We start from the raw sequence: 15,753 nt of genomic DNA, 5'->3' as shown, positions 1-15,753 counted from the left end.
TGACTTCCAGTGATAATCTGTGCATGATTTGTTATAGAAATAGACAAGTTCAGTCTACATATCTGCGTGAAAAAAGCAAAGAAACCAGAATAGTCCAAACAATGTTGTAAAAAAATAATAATAATACAGTTGGGAGACTTATACCACCTGATTTACTATAAAGCTACAATAGACAAGACAGTATGGAACTAGAGTAAGGATATATAAATCAAAAGAATAAAATAGAGTCCAGATATAAACTCACAAGTATATGGTCAACTGATTTTCAACAAAGGTGCAAAAGCAATTCTGAGGAAGGAAAAAGTATTTTCAACAAATGGTACTGGAATTAGTAAATATCCTTATACCAAAAAAAAAAAAACATAGCCTCAAACCCTACCAACATATCATATGTATATTTAACTCATAGTGGATCACAGAACAAAATGCAAAACCTAAAACTAAATAATTTTTTAAATGTACAAGAAACTTTTTATAAGCTTAAGTTAAGCAAATATTTCTTAGCTATGACACTAAAACATGATCAATAAAGAAAAAATTGTTAAATGGGGCTTCATCAAAATGGAAAATAACAACATGAAAAAGTTGTTAAGCTATGAAAAAGACAAACCAGATACGGTAAATAAGCAGTTACAAATCATGTATCTGACAAGGACTTATATTGATAATATACTTTTTTTTTTTTTTTACCTCACCCGAGGACATTTTTTTCAATATTTTGTTCAGATAGAGGGAGAGAGAGAGAGAGAGAGAGAGAAACATCGACGTGAAGGGGACACATCAAGTGGCTGACACCCGCACGACCCAACCAGGGCCAGGGACAAACTGCAACCGAGACACGTGCCCCCAGTGGGAACCGAACCTGGGGCCTCTCCGGACCGCAGGCCGACGCTCCAACCGCTGAGCCAAACTGGCCAGGGCTATACATTTTTTTTTTAATCTCAAAACTTATCACTAAGGAAAAGAAAAACAATTTTACAAAATGGACCAAAGATTTGCACACATACTTTGCCAAAGAACATACATGAATGGCAAATAAAAACATGAAAAGATGCTCAAAACCTCACTGGTCATTATGGAAATGCCCACTGAACTCACAACAAGATATTACCCATTAAAATGACTTAAAAGAAAAACTGAATATGGTAAGTACCAGTGAGCATATAAAATAACTGGAACTGTTATACACTGCTGATGCGAATACAAAAATTACATCCACTCTGGAAAAGTTGACTTCAGTAATTTTTCTAAACCCAAATATACATTTGCCATACAGCCCAGCAATATCCCTCCTAGGTATATATTCAACTAGAATAAGAATTTATGTTCACAAGAAACACAATAGCAAATGTTTATGTTGTTGTTATTATAAATGCCCAGAACTGGAAACCATCCAAATACCCCTCATTTGAAGAAAGGACAAACAACAGAAAATCCATACAATGGAATACTATACAAAAATAAAAGAAACTATTGATACAATCAAAACATAGATGAATGTCAATACGCTAAGTGAAAAAATCCATACTCAAAAGGCCACATGCTATGTGAGTCATTCATATGACAAGGACAAACTTAAAGTAATATAAACTGCTCAATGGTATCTAGGTATTGGAATGGTGGAAGGGGTTGATAGAAAGGGACATGAGAAATCTGTGGGTGACAGAACTGTTCTACATCTTGATTATGTTATGTAATGATTACATAATTAAGGAATTTGTCAACCCTCATTAAACTATACACTAAAAAACAGTAAAATTTATTCACAATCTTTCACTACTCCAATTTACATACTCATTTTAATACTGGACATGGACGTATTCATAAGCCACTATGAATATGCTTACACTGACTTTTATATTTTTAGTGTTGAAAATGAAAACAGGGTATGAATCCAAAGGACTCCTACTCTAAACTTATATACATTAAATATGTTTGTTTTTATCCACAGGGTATGATGTCTATTTGGTTAACTTTCATTCATAAAGTATTAAAGGCAAAAAACAAAAACAAAAAAATTAATTTCAGCAATATGACATAAAAACCAAAGTAGCCCCCCCAACTGTACAATACACTATTAGTTATATTAAGTATTTCATCTTAAATACTGTAAATAATACAAATATGGCCAAACAGCCCTGGCCCACTTTATCTGAAGATAAATAAAAAAATATCCTCAGGTGAGGGTTTTTTAAAAAATGTATCTTTATTAATATACTTTTGATATGGCAATTCTCATATCTTCCTTTATATTATATTAATATAAAATATTGTATAAATTAATATAAAGTGCACCAATTTAATAGAAAATAAGAAAGAAAATAATAATGTGAAGTAAAATAAATCACACTATATAGCTCTTATTTAAGGAAACTATACTATAGCTTAAAAAACAGCCCTGGCCGGTTTGGCTCAGCGGTTAGAGCGCCCGCCTGTGGTCCGGAGAGACCTGGGTTCGGTTCCCGCTAAGGGCATGTACCTTGGTTGCAGTTTATCCCCGGCCCTGGTTGGTCGTGCAGGTGGCAGCCACTCGATGTGTCCCTTTCACATTGATGTTTCTCTCTCTCTCTCTTCCTCTCTCTCCCTCCCACTCTGTCGGTACAAAAAATGGAAAAATGTCCTCGGGTGAGGATAAAAAAAAAAATAAAAATAGGCCTGGCTGGTTTGGCTCAGCGGTTAGAGCATTGGCACACAGACCAGAGGGTCCTGGGTTAGTTCCTACTAAGGGCACATACCTCGGTTGCAGTTTGTCCCTGACCCCAGATGGGGTCTTGTGGGTGGCAACAAGTCGATGTGTCTCTCTTACATTGATGTTTCCCTTTCTCTTTTCTTCCCTCTCTCCCTCCCGCTCTATCTGAAGATAAATGCAAAAATGTCCTCGGATGAGGAAATAAATAAATAAATAAATAAGAATTATCCTAGAAGTTAACCAATAAAATTTAAGATATAAGTCAATAGAGGAAATTAAAAAGGGTACAGTGTTTGGAGTTCAGTGAATATTTAAATTTCCTAAGTCTTACATATTTTATTAAAGATTCAAGAACAGTGTATTAATTTACCAGAAGTCAACAAGTATAATCAAAGTTTAACCACTCTAATAAATACTATCAATTTAGGCTATGAATTTAAAGATACTGCATTAATATGCTAACATTTTTAATTTAATGTCTATACTTGTGGAAAGAAACATAAGTCAGACCATAGTTGATTTCTTACCCACTTCATATACAGACTTTTCAGAAATGTAAGAGTAATGTATATATTTCAATGCATCTCTAAAATTCCAAAATAAGTTAAATCTAGAATGACATTTTTAAATCTAATAAATTTAGCCAACAGTTCTTGGCTCTAAGCCTCAAGCACCAGGCTAGAAATCAGGAATGCTCTCAAAAAGCTAATGAAGACTTTGAAAACCACTGTGAGGCAACAACGACTCTGAATACTTTGTAGAACACATAAAAAGTCTTTCATTTCAAAATGATAATTAAAATAACTTCTAGTTTTCAAGATTGGTTTTCTTTCTGGAAAATATTCTTTCTCATTTTCTGAGGCTCTATTCTGCATGCCAAGTTTTGAATCAAGTACTGTACATAAATGGGGGTGAGGGTGGCACCTTTCACTACAACACTATGAGACAGAGTACAAAGGATATGTGGCATTCATTTTAGCCACTCAGCATCTGACTTCTTCCTGTCACTGAATTCTGGTTGGGGTCAAAGATGGTCAGTCACCCTAACAGTAGCTGAAGATACTGATTCTCTCTGTTCCATACCCTCCTGTGGGGTAAGGAGCTATATATCCTAAAGATCCTATATGAGGATCTATATATCCTAAACTCCACTAGATGCTCCTGTACAACACCTCTGACTTTGGATCTAGTGACACAGAGGGAGTGGAAGGAGAAAGATCTTTCTGTTGGCAGTAGAAGTAGAGGCCAAAAGGTCACATTTGCTGCTAAAGTAGTAGTACAGGTACCACAGCATCTAGTGCTTGGTGGTGACAGAACTTGTCTCATCAAACCCCTCATGCAGCATTGACCCTAGCTAGAAGTGACAAAGAGTTCTGTGAACAATTCTTTTAAGCAACTCCTTTTCTTAGTTTGCAACTAAGAATTCTGACCAATATAGGTCATTCTAAACCCCATTACATAAATGAGAAAACTAGGCTTAAAAATCTTAAACTTGCCCAAGATCACATAACTAAGTTCATGAATCTATAGTCAAACATAACTACTACACTCAGCAGCTAACATGATTAAATGTATTTTATATATACTTTTAGAAATAGTAAATACACAAATTATTACATTAATTAAACTTATCAAGGGAGTTTATTTTCATAGCTGCAGTGACTAGGACATTTCAGATATTCACAATATGTGTTAGGTTGACCTGATATTATGTGTACACATACCTTTCAAATTTTATTGGTATTAACTTCAAGTTAAAAACTCCTTATATCTAGTTAAGAAGATCAGTGGCAAAGATGAGATTCAAACCTAAGTTTTCTGACTCTAACACCCATGTTCTTTCCATGAAACCATCCTTCCCCATAGGGTTAGTGTTAAGTTAACCCACCTCACCCCCTCTTTTACTCTTAGTACTGGCTAGAAAGGCAACTTTCAACACTGAAGTTAAATTACTTTTTGGATCCACCATTTGCACTTTAAATTAATGTTTTCTAATAGCTGCAAGTAACCTTTTCAAAAGTTAAACAAAAGTGAAATTGCTTCTGCAATCTATTTGTACAGCTCCATGGTAAAGTCAGTGAATCTCACATATTAACTTTTTTTTTTTTTTTAATTTATCTTTATTGTTCAAAATATCACAGAGGTCCCTCCCTTTTTTCCCCACTGACCACCGCTACCTTCTACCTTCACCAAACTACTACTGCCTGTGTCCACCGGTTATGCATATAAGTTCTTTGGTTTATTCCACCGCTCCCCATCCCCCGCCACAAGGTTTGTCAATCTGTTTCCTACTTCCATGTCTCTGGATCTATTTTGTTTGTCAGTTTATTGGTTCATTAGATTCCACAAATAAGTGAGATCATGTAATACTTGTCTTTTTCTCTGAGACATCCTACTCCCAAGGTAAAATTTAAACCAACACTTCATTTGCTTTATCTTGAGATTTTTCAGAAAGAATCCTTTGAAACTGGGGGTGGGGGAAGTCCAAAAAGTAATTAGTCTAGGTTAAGGGTTAAGTTTCTATAAATGACATAAGATGCACTTACTACTTCATTCTCTATCTCCCTTCCAAGGTGGACTGCGTAGAGAAGCAACTGCCAAAAAGTTTATGAGGCCTGCAGGTGCTGGAGCCTATCTTTATGAAACCTACAATCTCCCTAGGGTATACTGTCTTCATATTTTGTTTTTAATAAAAGCTTTTTAAATTCCTTTGATCTTTCAAGTTTCAACTTACATGCTTATTAATTACTTCAGAATATAAAGTTGCATGAAGACTATCTCTTTAGACGATATTCATAGATCTATTTACGTCTAATAGAAGAAAATTTTTCTAAAATGTTTGTTAACAGTCTCAGAAAAAAAAGCACCAAGAGACCTAATGTGCGTACAATAAAGGAGTGGCAAGAATCAACCAAAACAAAAAATTCCTAAATTAAAACATTTTCCTGCTGTTATATGGTCTATGACAGCCCCACTAAAACTGAAAAATGAGACCAAGTACATGACAGCTGCTTATTTACAAAGAAAAATGTTATCTTTTATACTGTAAAAGTTATAATCAGAATATTTAATTGCTGTTATTCAACCTTTTTAAAAATAGTAATCCTCAATCAAATATTTAAATTGCAAAAGTACTACAAAAAAATTTTAGAAGACAGTGTTTTAAAAAGGATAATTTAAATAGCAGTAATTATTGCTCAGTGTCCAAATTATTTTTCAAAATCCTCACAAATTGTAATACAAAACTATCAAATTTGCAAAACATGGATCCTTGTAGAATTAGTAAGGGTCTCTGGAAGGAAAACCATATAAAAGTTTCAGTAAAAAAAGTCAATGTGGCAAAATATTAAAGTAGCATATACTTCAACGATTTGGTGTTTTCCAGCAGAGATCTTGGAAAGATATCCCTTCCAATTGGACAAATGAAACTGACACACTTTACTTGAAGGGGTAAAAACCGGGAAGAGGGAGAATGGGATAGAGTGGGGAAGAGCATAAAGACTGTGAAAGCTTGAAGAAATTCAAGCTCATCCTTTTAGAATTCAGGTCACCCAACCTTACACAGTTTAAAAGTAGAATTACTTTCAAAGAATACATATTTCCTCTGAGCTATGAAACATATTTCCTTTTAATGTATCATATTGCAGCAACAACTGAAATGAAGGTCTAGACATCAAAAACACTTCTTACTCCCACCTACTGCTTTTTTACCTCAGGCATCAAAACTAATGAAACCTATTATCCAGAACATTGAGTTCAGTAACCACATTGGCCACAGCAAATATTGGTGGGGGAGGGGCACTTTCAGGGATAGTACTCCTTATTCAGCCATTAAAATTACTGAAAATCAAATTGTGCTCCAAACTCCAGAAATACAAATAGATTAAAGCAAGGAACATGAAACAAAATTATTTCCCAGTTAGAGTTCAGTGACAAACTGCTAAAAACAGAGCAGCTCTGACACCAACCTGCCCCACAGCCTTTGTTTTCACCTCCATCTGCAATATATACAGCAGACTAGTTTTTTAAAACTGTTTTTCATTATTAAATGTACTACCCTAAGAATTACACTATGAAGACATGATAAGAAAACTTTATCAATTTATTTTATGGATTGCATCAGATGAAATACTTTAAAGATAAATATATAGAGAATTTTCAAGTATCTGTTTTCTTAAAATTGAGTAACAAAGTAGCATAATGCTACATTAATTCTGAACTATAGCATTATACCCATGAAAAATCCAATTACATACAACATTATTGACTGATCACAGTTATGCCACCATCGATTGACTTGTAAAATCTATATTTGAAGTCATGAATAACTAAATGGACTTATTACTTATATCAAATTCAACCCACTTATAGCACTAGCTTCCTTGAATAGCTCATGGGTGTAGCATATTTGGTATCACTTAAAAAATCTATGTTGAAAATGGATTTTAACTTTCCCAAAGTCAATTCATCAAATGAGAATTAGGAATAGAAGATGTGTATCAAAATGCTCCATTTGTTTTTACCTATTTACAACTTATAAATGATTCTGAACACTAATAATATTCATCAGACAGAAGCAGAGTTGTGATTCAGATCTTAACAGTACAATGTCTTACTAAGGAATCTGACAGCATGAGTTTTCTGCCAGTTGTAGAATAACCAGAATGTTAATGATGGTTTCCACACAGCATTGTAGCAGTTGAGACATGACCCAAGTTAGCATTTCAAAGGATCACAGGACTCCATGTAAAGCCACTAAACTTTAAATTGAAGGTGACCATAAAACTAAATTTCTGGATAAATTGAACAATACTTTCAAAAGGCAAGTGCTACAGAAAACAGCCAGGCTTCAAGGTTAGTTTAATAGCTATACAGTGAAAAAGAAAACTTGCACAATGGCTGTTACTGACTTCTAAGAACAAAATTTATCCCCATTTGCTACTCCTTTTAAAGATAATTTTTAAATAATTATTACTTTTTTTACCCTTTAAAGCTATTAATACACTCTTAATTTTATTATATAACAAGCATAAACCAATAAAGGCCTAGAGCAGCAATCAAAATGAACAGTTTCTTATGTTGCTAGAATAATTATTTTTCTTTACCCCTGTGTATTTTCCAGATTTTCTTCAATGAACATGTATTTGCTTTATAAGTGTGCATCATATTTGAAAGAGTTTTTGTTTTTGTTTTTTGGTACATGCCCCTAGCGGAAACCGAACCCGGGACTCTCTGGTCCACAGGCCAACGCTCCAACTGCTGAGCCAAACCAGCCAGGGCAAAAGATTTTTTAAATAAGGCTACGATTATTTATTAAACAGCTACATGCTTAAAAAAAGTAACATGCTCAAAAACTGTAACAAAGAAAAATCACAATTAGGACAGGAATCACAGGATTAACTTAACAAAGAAAACCAGATTTGTGGTTCAGTTAGAACAGTTATACTTAAATCCATCTATATTAAAAAATAAACATTTTATAAACTTCCTCTAAAATAATGATTTTAATTAGGATGACTCACTACTGATTTCAACATTGACGCAACTGAGCTGTAAAAATAAAAAATATTTCCTTCCACTCTTCAGACACAAACCAATTTGAAATATACACATGTGTATGCACGTGCACACACACACACTCTGTCTCAACACGACCCCAGATTGCTACTAAAATTCGGACAGGGCAAGTCCACAAATTGCCTTTTACACTGAAGCTCAAACAGTTGTCTGTCACTGCTATTACAGTGAGTAATCCTTGCAGCTGTAACTGTTTGAAATGCAGCTGTCTTGTTGGTATTCTCTTCCCAGCCCCACTCATCCAGCATTTCTGTTCTTGCTACAATAATCTTAAAGAGCATTTTACAGGAGGCTAAGCCCTAGCTGAGGGCACTCTACGGCGTGACCGAAAGAACACGGAAACACGATTCATTAGACACGCCTGGAGTGATAACAATGGTGCTGCTTCTTGCTGCCTTTCATTTTGTACATCAGCCTGAGACTAATGCATTCTCGTTACACAACAAGCGCATTTATAGACAGGAAAAAACTGTAATCACCTTTGATTAAGAGACAGCATATTTTTCCTATATGAGCTGCCAGTCGTACTGACATACTAATTATTTTTTTAACTGCAGGTTAGAATAGCAAATGCAGCAAAAATAACATCTGCGAGCAAGAGAGATGACTACTATGAAGATTTCGTACACAAAGGTTTCTCTACACTAGGCTCAGTGCCATGTCCTTGAGACCTAATGGGTACCTTGGCCTATACTTAAGCTGGACAGCAAAGAGACTAGACCCTTATTAAGCAATCTCATTCTATACATCTAATTCTTTGGAGGTAAAAATTACAGAATGTTTTCATCATTTTAACCATAATTTTTTGTGACCTACCTTATTTCCACTTCTTTCTCCACTGGATTACAAAATTCAACAGCAGTATTAATCTCCTTGTCTTTCTCCATTATCTTACTTTTACTACAAAATAATTTGTCCTCTCCACTTTTTTCGTTATCTAACTTTCCTACAAAATATCTTGTTTCCCTTTACATAAAAAGCTGGGCTAAAAACAGAACACTTGCTTTCTAGTTTAAATAAAACAGAAAAAAAAAATGTAATTTTGACTAAAAACAGAAATGTATAATAATTACTTTATATCATTCTATTGTTTAGCCCAACTTCTATTAATCACTGAGCCTAGCAATGGCTGAAATTTGTAAATACAGAAGCCCTAACTTTAACTGGGGGGGGGGGCGCACAAGCCACATTATATTGACAACATGTAGAATCAATTTTCTTATGGGATTCTGAAAAGGGAACCACTTCTCCATATACCTATACAGCTACAGTCTTTTGTGAGTTCATGCATATTTGCTGCTGGGTGGTTGTTTATGGTGTGTTTGGTAGTCAACAGAAGGAAAAAAAAAAATATCCAGGAATTGAAAGATTATAGTTAAACCAAAATAATGGAAAGTGTTTTTCCAAGGTTAGCAGACTCTATATAATTAAACCTTTTTTTTAAATGGTTAGTCTGTTTTTAAACTTTCTATAACACTACTGTATTTTACACTAAGAATGTGCTACAAAACTAGCAAAACAATTTGTACATGTGAAATTCTGTTAAAATAGTAAAGGACCAAATATGAATGAGTTCAAAGAAGCAAATAATAGAAAAGGGTTAAGTCTGGCTCACAAAACTCTGAGATCTAATATAACTTTAAAAAAAAAAAAAGGTTATGTAGAGAACACAAGTTTTGGTAAACAGAAAAATGCTTGAGTAATTTTTAGTTGTTGGATGTTCACGTTTTCTGACCTGTGCTACCACACCAGGATAGAAACTAGGAAACCTGCAGCCTACAGATGAACCAGTGAGCTCTAATGTACATATAATCAAACACAGTGTGTTTTGAAAAGAAGTCAGATATGTATCACATTACATTAGAATTACACAAGTTTAAAATTTTTATCATTTGGAATAAAATAACAAGTCTTATTACAGACAATAACATCTATACTTTCCACTCTAAAAGTGTCCAAATCTCCCTCTCTCTTATTTAGGTCTTTTGTACTATGTAAAAAGCATGACTCCCCAAAACTAATCAAAACTTATTTCTATAAGCTTTCACTGCTGTCTCTCTGTTTGGAAAATACAAAATCATCATCAATATCAATGTTATGCCCAGCCATTGTGTCTCAGTGACTGAGCGTGGACCCATGCACCAAGAGGTCACCGATTTGATTCCCGGTCAGGGCACATGCCGAGGTTGTGGGCCATATCCCCAGTGTGGGGCATGCAGGAGGCAGCCAATCGATATTCTCAGCACTATTTCTGTCTCTCTCTCCTTCTCCCTTCCTCTCTATCTAAAATCAATAAAGAAAAAAATATATATATATATGTATATACATCAATGTTATCACAGAAACATTTTATTTAAAAAATTTAGTTGAAATACAACTTCTTAATAATCAGAACATTTTACTTTAATAGAGTGACTACTTGGTTCACACATGAGTTTCTATTCTTTTAATCTGGTACTTGGAAGAATCACAAATTTATTATTCTTTACTTTTTAAAGCCAGAATGTATACTTCTCCCCTCAAGTCTTCAAAATTAATGTTTGTTTTATTCAAAACAACCTATTGGAAAGCAATAAATAGTTCTCAAAACTTTAAATTGAAAACAGTTCCAGGAAAAATTTGTCTTTACCCAAAACTTTTAACAAGCTAAGCAGTTTCCAACTTAAAGCCAAAAAAATTAATAAATGACCTAAATATTCCAACACTGCCAACATTTTAACTTCATATAGGTGTTTCAAAACTACTAAATTCCTCTGCATTAACACAATTCAATTTCAAAAACTCCAAGTAGTTTGGGAAATGAAGACCAGTCATTTACACAGTGGTACGAATGAGTTCAATCCTATCTTCTTTCTAAACTTGGCCAGAATAGCATTTTGATTGGAGGGTGAAATGGTCCAGTAATTCAGGATAGGGCACAACCTGGAGTAGGAAAGGGCTGTTTAGGTTCAATAACACATGGAGCAATGGTTTCTCCCCCTGGTCCTGGGAGTACTACGTCCTGTGTATGAGACCTTTCCATCTCCACATCTCAACTAGTATAGCCGCAGTTTTCTCTAGTCATATTTTTATCCATTATAAATAATGGAGTTCTAAACAGAGTTCATTTGAAAACATAAATAAATCAAAGAGTTTGCAAAAAGGATAGAATGGGCAAACCACTAGAAAAGGAAAAGGAGTAAACAGGACCAGAAACCCAAAGGCCTGGGTCACTCCACAATTCTAATACTTCCCTGGCTCTGCTGCTACTTTAATAGTTATCTCTACTTTCTTTGAGATCAGCTCTTAAATTGCATGATTCTAATGAGGTGGACTAGAATGTGAGAAACCCTTCCAAGGCAGTTGGTGAGGATTTCAAATATTTACAAAGTCCTAGTCAATCCATCATTCTCATCACAAAACCCAAAACCCAAACCATTGCTCAAGTTAAGCATTACAGTTAAATCAGCTTTTTCTAGGCTAGCCTTAGAATTTATCTACCAGTTAAAATAGGTTTTTCATGAGAAAAAAATACATATTTTCCAAATAATTAATTTATGAATGGTGTTTTAGAACACAATGGTATTAATATTGACATGCTTTGTCAACTGGTGTTGGCCCATGTTGATTCTCCTTTCCAGTTTAATAACTAGCTATTACAAAGTATAACAAGCAAAAGTTACTTTAGTATTTTTCACTTAAGGAAAAGGGAAAATGTTTTGTTAGTGAAGGAATAGTCAGGAAGCTTCTTGGGGGCTATATATTAGATGGCTGTTGAATAATAATTCAACTTTTTTTTTTTTTTTATTCTTTTTTTTTTTTTTAATCCTCACCCAAGGACATTTTTGCATTTATCTTCAGATAGAACAGGAGAGGGAGAGAGAAAGGAAGGGAGAGAGAGAGAAACATCAATGTGAGAGAGACACATCGACTGGTTGCCACCCACAAGACCCCATCTGGGGTCAGGGACAAACTGCAACTGAGGTATGTGCCCTTAGCGGGAACTGAACCCGGGACTCTCTGGTCCTCAGGCCGACACTCTAACCACTGAATAAAACAGGCCAGGGCAATAATTTATTATTTTATATGCAATTCTCCATACTAATAGCTCATAATTTTAAAGCCTGTTTTCAACTATGCTTCAAAATATATATATACATATGGAACAAGGTTAAAAGTTCTATTGTATATATACTATAAACACAACTTTTAAGACTCATGTTCTAATATGAATTACTATAGTGAAATAAACAGAATTTATAAATGCTATAACTTTTTACCAAACTTTTTATACTACATTTTAAATATAAGTATCTGTATATAGTCCTTAAAATAACAATGAATACCCTAACTTAAAATATGCATATATTCAAAGGGATATTACCCCAAAGATGACAGCAATTCAAATGGTCATCAGATAACAAAGAAAATAGCCTAAAGAAGAAAGGTAGTAAACATGAAGCAGATGTTGTTTGGACAGAAGATATACTAGCACTCTGTAAAGCATAGATATCGCTGTTAAGTTTCTTTTACAACCTCGCTTCATCAAGAAGCAAAAGCTTTTTAACTGCTCTCACTGATTTCACTGAAGTCCATTCTCCATGAGACAGCCAAAGTGATCTTTTCAAAACTTAAATTACTCCACAGCATTTTTCTGCTTAAAACTCCAATAGCTTCATATGGTATTAATAATTTAAACTCCTTACCATGGCCAACGAGGTCCCCACCTGATCTCATCTCAAGCAATCTCTTCCATTTTGCAGATTTACCAGTTTCAGTGGCACTGGCCTTGTTTCTGTTTCTCCAACAAAGTGAGCTCAAGGGTTTTGCCCTTGTTTCCCTACATCAGGCTGGTTTATTCTCAGTCTCAGCTCAAATGTCATCTCCTCCCAGAGGCTTTCCCTAATTAAAATGATCAATTTCTTATCAATTGCTTTGTAGCACATGACCATATGAAATTAATCATTTATTTGTTTATTAACTGCCTTTACACCCACACAGAAAAATGCCACCTCTCCAGATGCATAAGTCAGTACATACTTGTGTGCTATACTGCATTAAACCTTTCACAAGGAAAACATTCAAAGTGGAGCAAAAGGCAACCTACCACCCGAAGATAATTTAATGTTAAACTTTTCACACAAGATATTTATACATGGCAGCATGGTATAATATGAGTCTAAGAATTCTGACACTATGCAAAACAGCAAAACTCTATAGATAAAGACGTAGCTTTTTTCCTACTAATAATTTAAGGAAAGTTGTACACATTCTCGGAGTTGTGATTTTATACTGTTTCCATGGAAACCAAATAGGGTCATAATTAAAGCACGAAAACATTTCTGAAGAAACAAATATAGATGAAAGATGTGATGAAAATAAGATCTTATTTGAACCTATGATAATTAGCAAGATTAGAATGACTAATGAGAAAAATTCTTGAGGGGAAGATCAAGAAAATTATATTAAATTGAAATACTTTATAAAAATGACAATAAACTATCACAATTTTAAAGCAGTTAGTATTATGAAGTGAGCCTCCTATGAGTTTCAAGTGTTAAAATCAGACAATTCTAAATTATAAAACTTCTACCCCAATAAACAATATTAAAAAACAAAATTAACTCTTTGTCTTACCTAGGCATAACTAATTCTAGTTATCAACTCTATAAGATATTATTATTAAGGCCTTTTCATTGCACTAAATACATAATGTTCTCTAATTTCTAATGACTATCAGTTATGTTCATCAAATTTGCAATAACAAAATAAAGTTACATGATTATGGAGTAAGATTAAGTGGCTAAATTCACATTTTATATTGATAGATTGTGCACCAACAATAAGACACAATCAATGTGTTACTTGTTCCATTCTATTAGGTACAGTTAGCCAAAAGTCTCTATGTACTTATCTGAAGCCACATCTACAAAGGCCCAGGGAAACCTTTTATTTTTCTCTGGGGTGAGAGGGACAGAGGAAAACATGCAAAAGTAATTTTTGTAGAAAAATATTGTAGAATCATTTCTGTATAGGTTTCAATAATCTTATATGATTTTCTTCCTGGAATATCAGCTTCAATATAATATTCTCAACTATCTCTGGCTTATTCACTGACACCCAATTTTTGTGATTCTCCCTAAAAAAAGGTTTTAAATTTTATTTTTAAAATCAAGTATAACATAGATATATGAGAATCCATGATAAATTCTTAATTTGAGAGGCAATTTAAAAGATGTATTTCATATATTTGAGGATAATCAAAATATTATATATTCTGTGCTAAATTACTAAAAATCCCATTTTCATTAGCAATGCTTAATAATTAAGGTCAACAGAGAAGGGAAAAAAAAAAACAATGGCTTTTTTAAACCAACTAAGCAACTATTCACTATTCATATGCATCTTGTATCCTTCGGTCTGGAAAAAACAAGGCCCCTTCTAACTTTCAATTAGTCATACACTGTTCTGTTTAATTTTTTCTCTAACCATTTCGCCCTTTTGAAGGTGAACTTACATTAAGTCAAAGACATATAATACACAGACAGTAATTTGGAAGTGGATTTTTGCCTCCCCAAACCAGACATTATGCCTTGCCAAGGGAGAAACCCTGTATAAAAAAGACTATTCACAAGATAGGAAGCATCAGCAGTTGCCCATTTACCTCCAGGGCAGTTGCCAAAACTTCAAAGCACCATTGAGCACAGCATCAATGCTTTTGTCTGAAAAATCTCAGAGACTATAAGTGATCCTGGTATCATTAAATATCTATGACTTTCAAGGAAGCAAATGAGTTTCTTAAACTCACAAGCAACTACCTAAGCATGTTTTATAAACTATGAAAATCACGGCCTTTTTCTTTGAAGGTGACCACACTGTACAAGTTTAAGGGAAAAAAACTAAAAACTCTTTGCCAATTGGAATAACAAAAATGTTTTATACTTGCTTTACTACAGTTCAGGTTAAGAACAACTACTTTAAAAATAAAACTCCCAAATTGTGCAGTTTCAATTTTCCACTGCTCATTTCTATCATTTCTATGACAATCTGACCAAGAATTTCCCTGGAGAAGTGGGGAGATGAAATTCTGAAACCTCATTCTCAGAGAAGTAAGTATCTTTGATAACATGTCCAGTTTTTCTGAAAATATTAATGAAAAGGTAATGATAGCATTAACTGGAAGCCAGTTTTAGAAATGAGCAAGTCAGTCTCGTCAAAAGGCCAGAAAGGACTTTCTGGAAAGAATGACAAACATCTTGGAATCTCACTACTTCTTTCACACACTGAGCTCCAATCTGCAGCTATTTCCCTCTACACCAATGCACTTGATGGGTGTGATAACAGATGGATCATTGTATCTGCCAACTTCCTGTGATGTACTGTATGGGGACTGATAATTTGGTGACTACAGAAGTCCTACAGTAGACAATTGCAAGCAATCCTGGCATTCAGTAAGTAGCTGCATGCAATCCTTTGACAGTCTGTGGGTGTTGAGTATGTGGATTATT

General features: G+C 34.2%; 1 protein-coding gene across 7 annotated transcripts in view; it reads right to left on the bottom strand.

Moving 5' to 3' along the window:
- The window catches only part of MED13L (mediator complex subunit 13L), a 284,126-nt gene that overhangs the window by 140,787 nt on the left and 127,586 nt on the right, over positions 1-15,753 (bottom strand). The window contains exon 1 of one of the 7 annotated variants that reach the window (XM_036276861.1): positions 245-274. The exons of the other annotated variants lie outside the window; for them this stretch is intronic. The gene's annotated coding sequence lies outside the window, so the exon portion shown is untranslated. Of the gene's footprint in view, positions 1-244; positions 275-15,753 lie in introns of those variants that run through there. 7 annotated transcript variants of the gene reach the window in all.

Source organism: Molossus molossus, unplaced genomic scaffold (assembly GCF_014108415.1).
Source record: "Molossus molossus isolate mMolMol1 unplaced genomic scaffold, mMolMol1.p scaffold_m16_p_22, whole genome shotgun sequence".
Taxonomy (NCBI): domain Eukaryota; kingdom Metazoa; phylum Chordata; class Mammalia; order Chiroptera; family Molossidae; genus Molossus; species Molossus molossus.
Note: the sequence above shows the minus strand (reverse complement) of the source record. Positions and strands in the feature narration are given on the sequence as shown.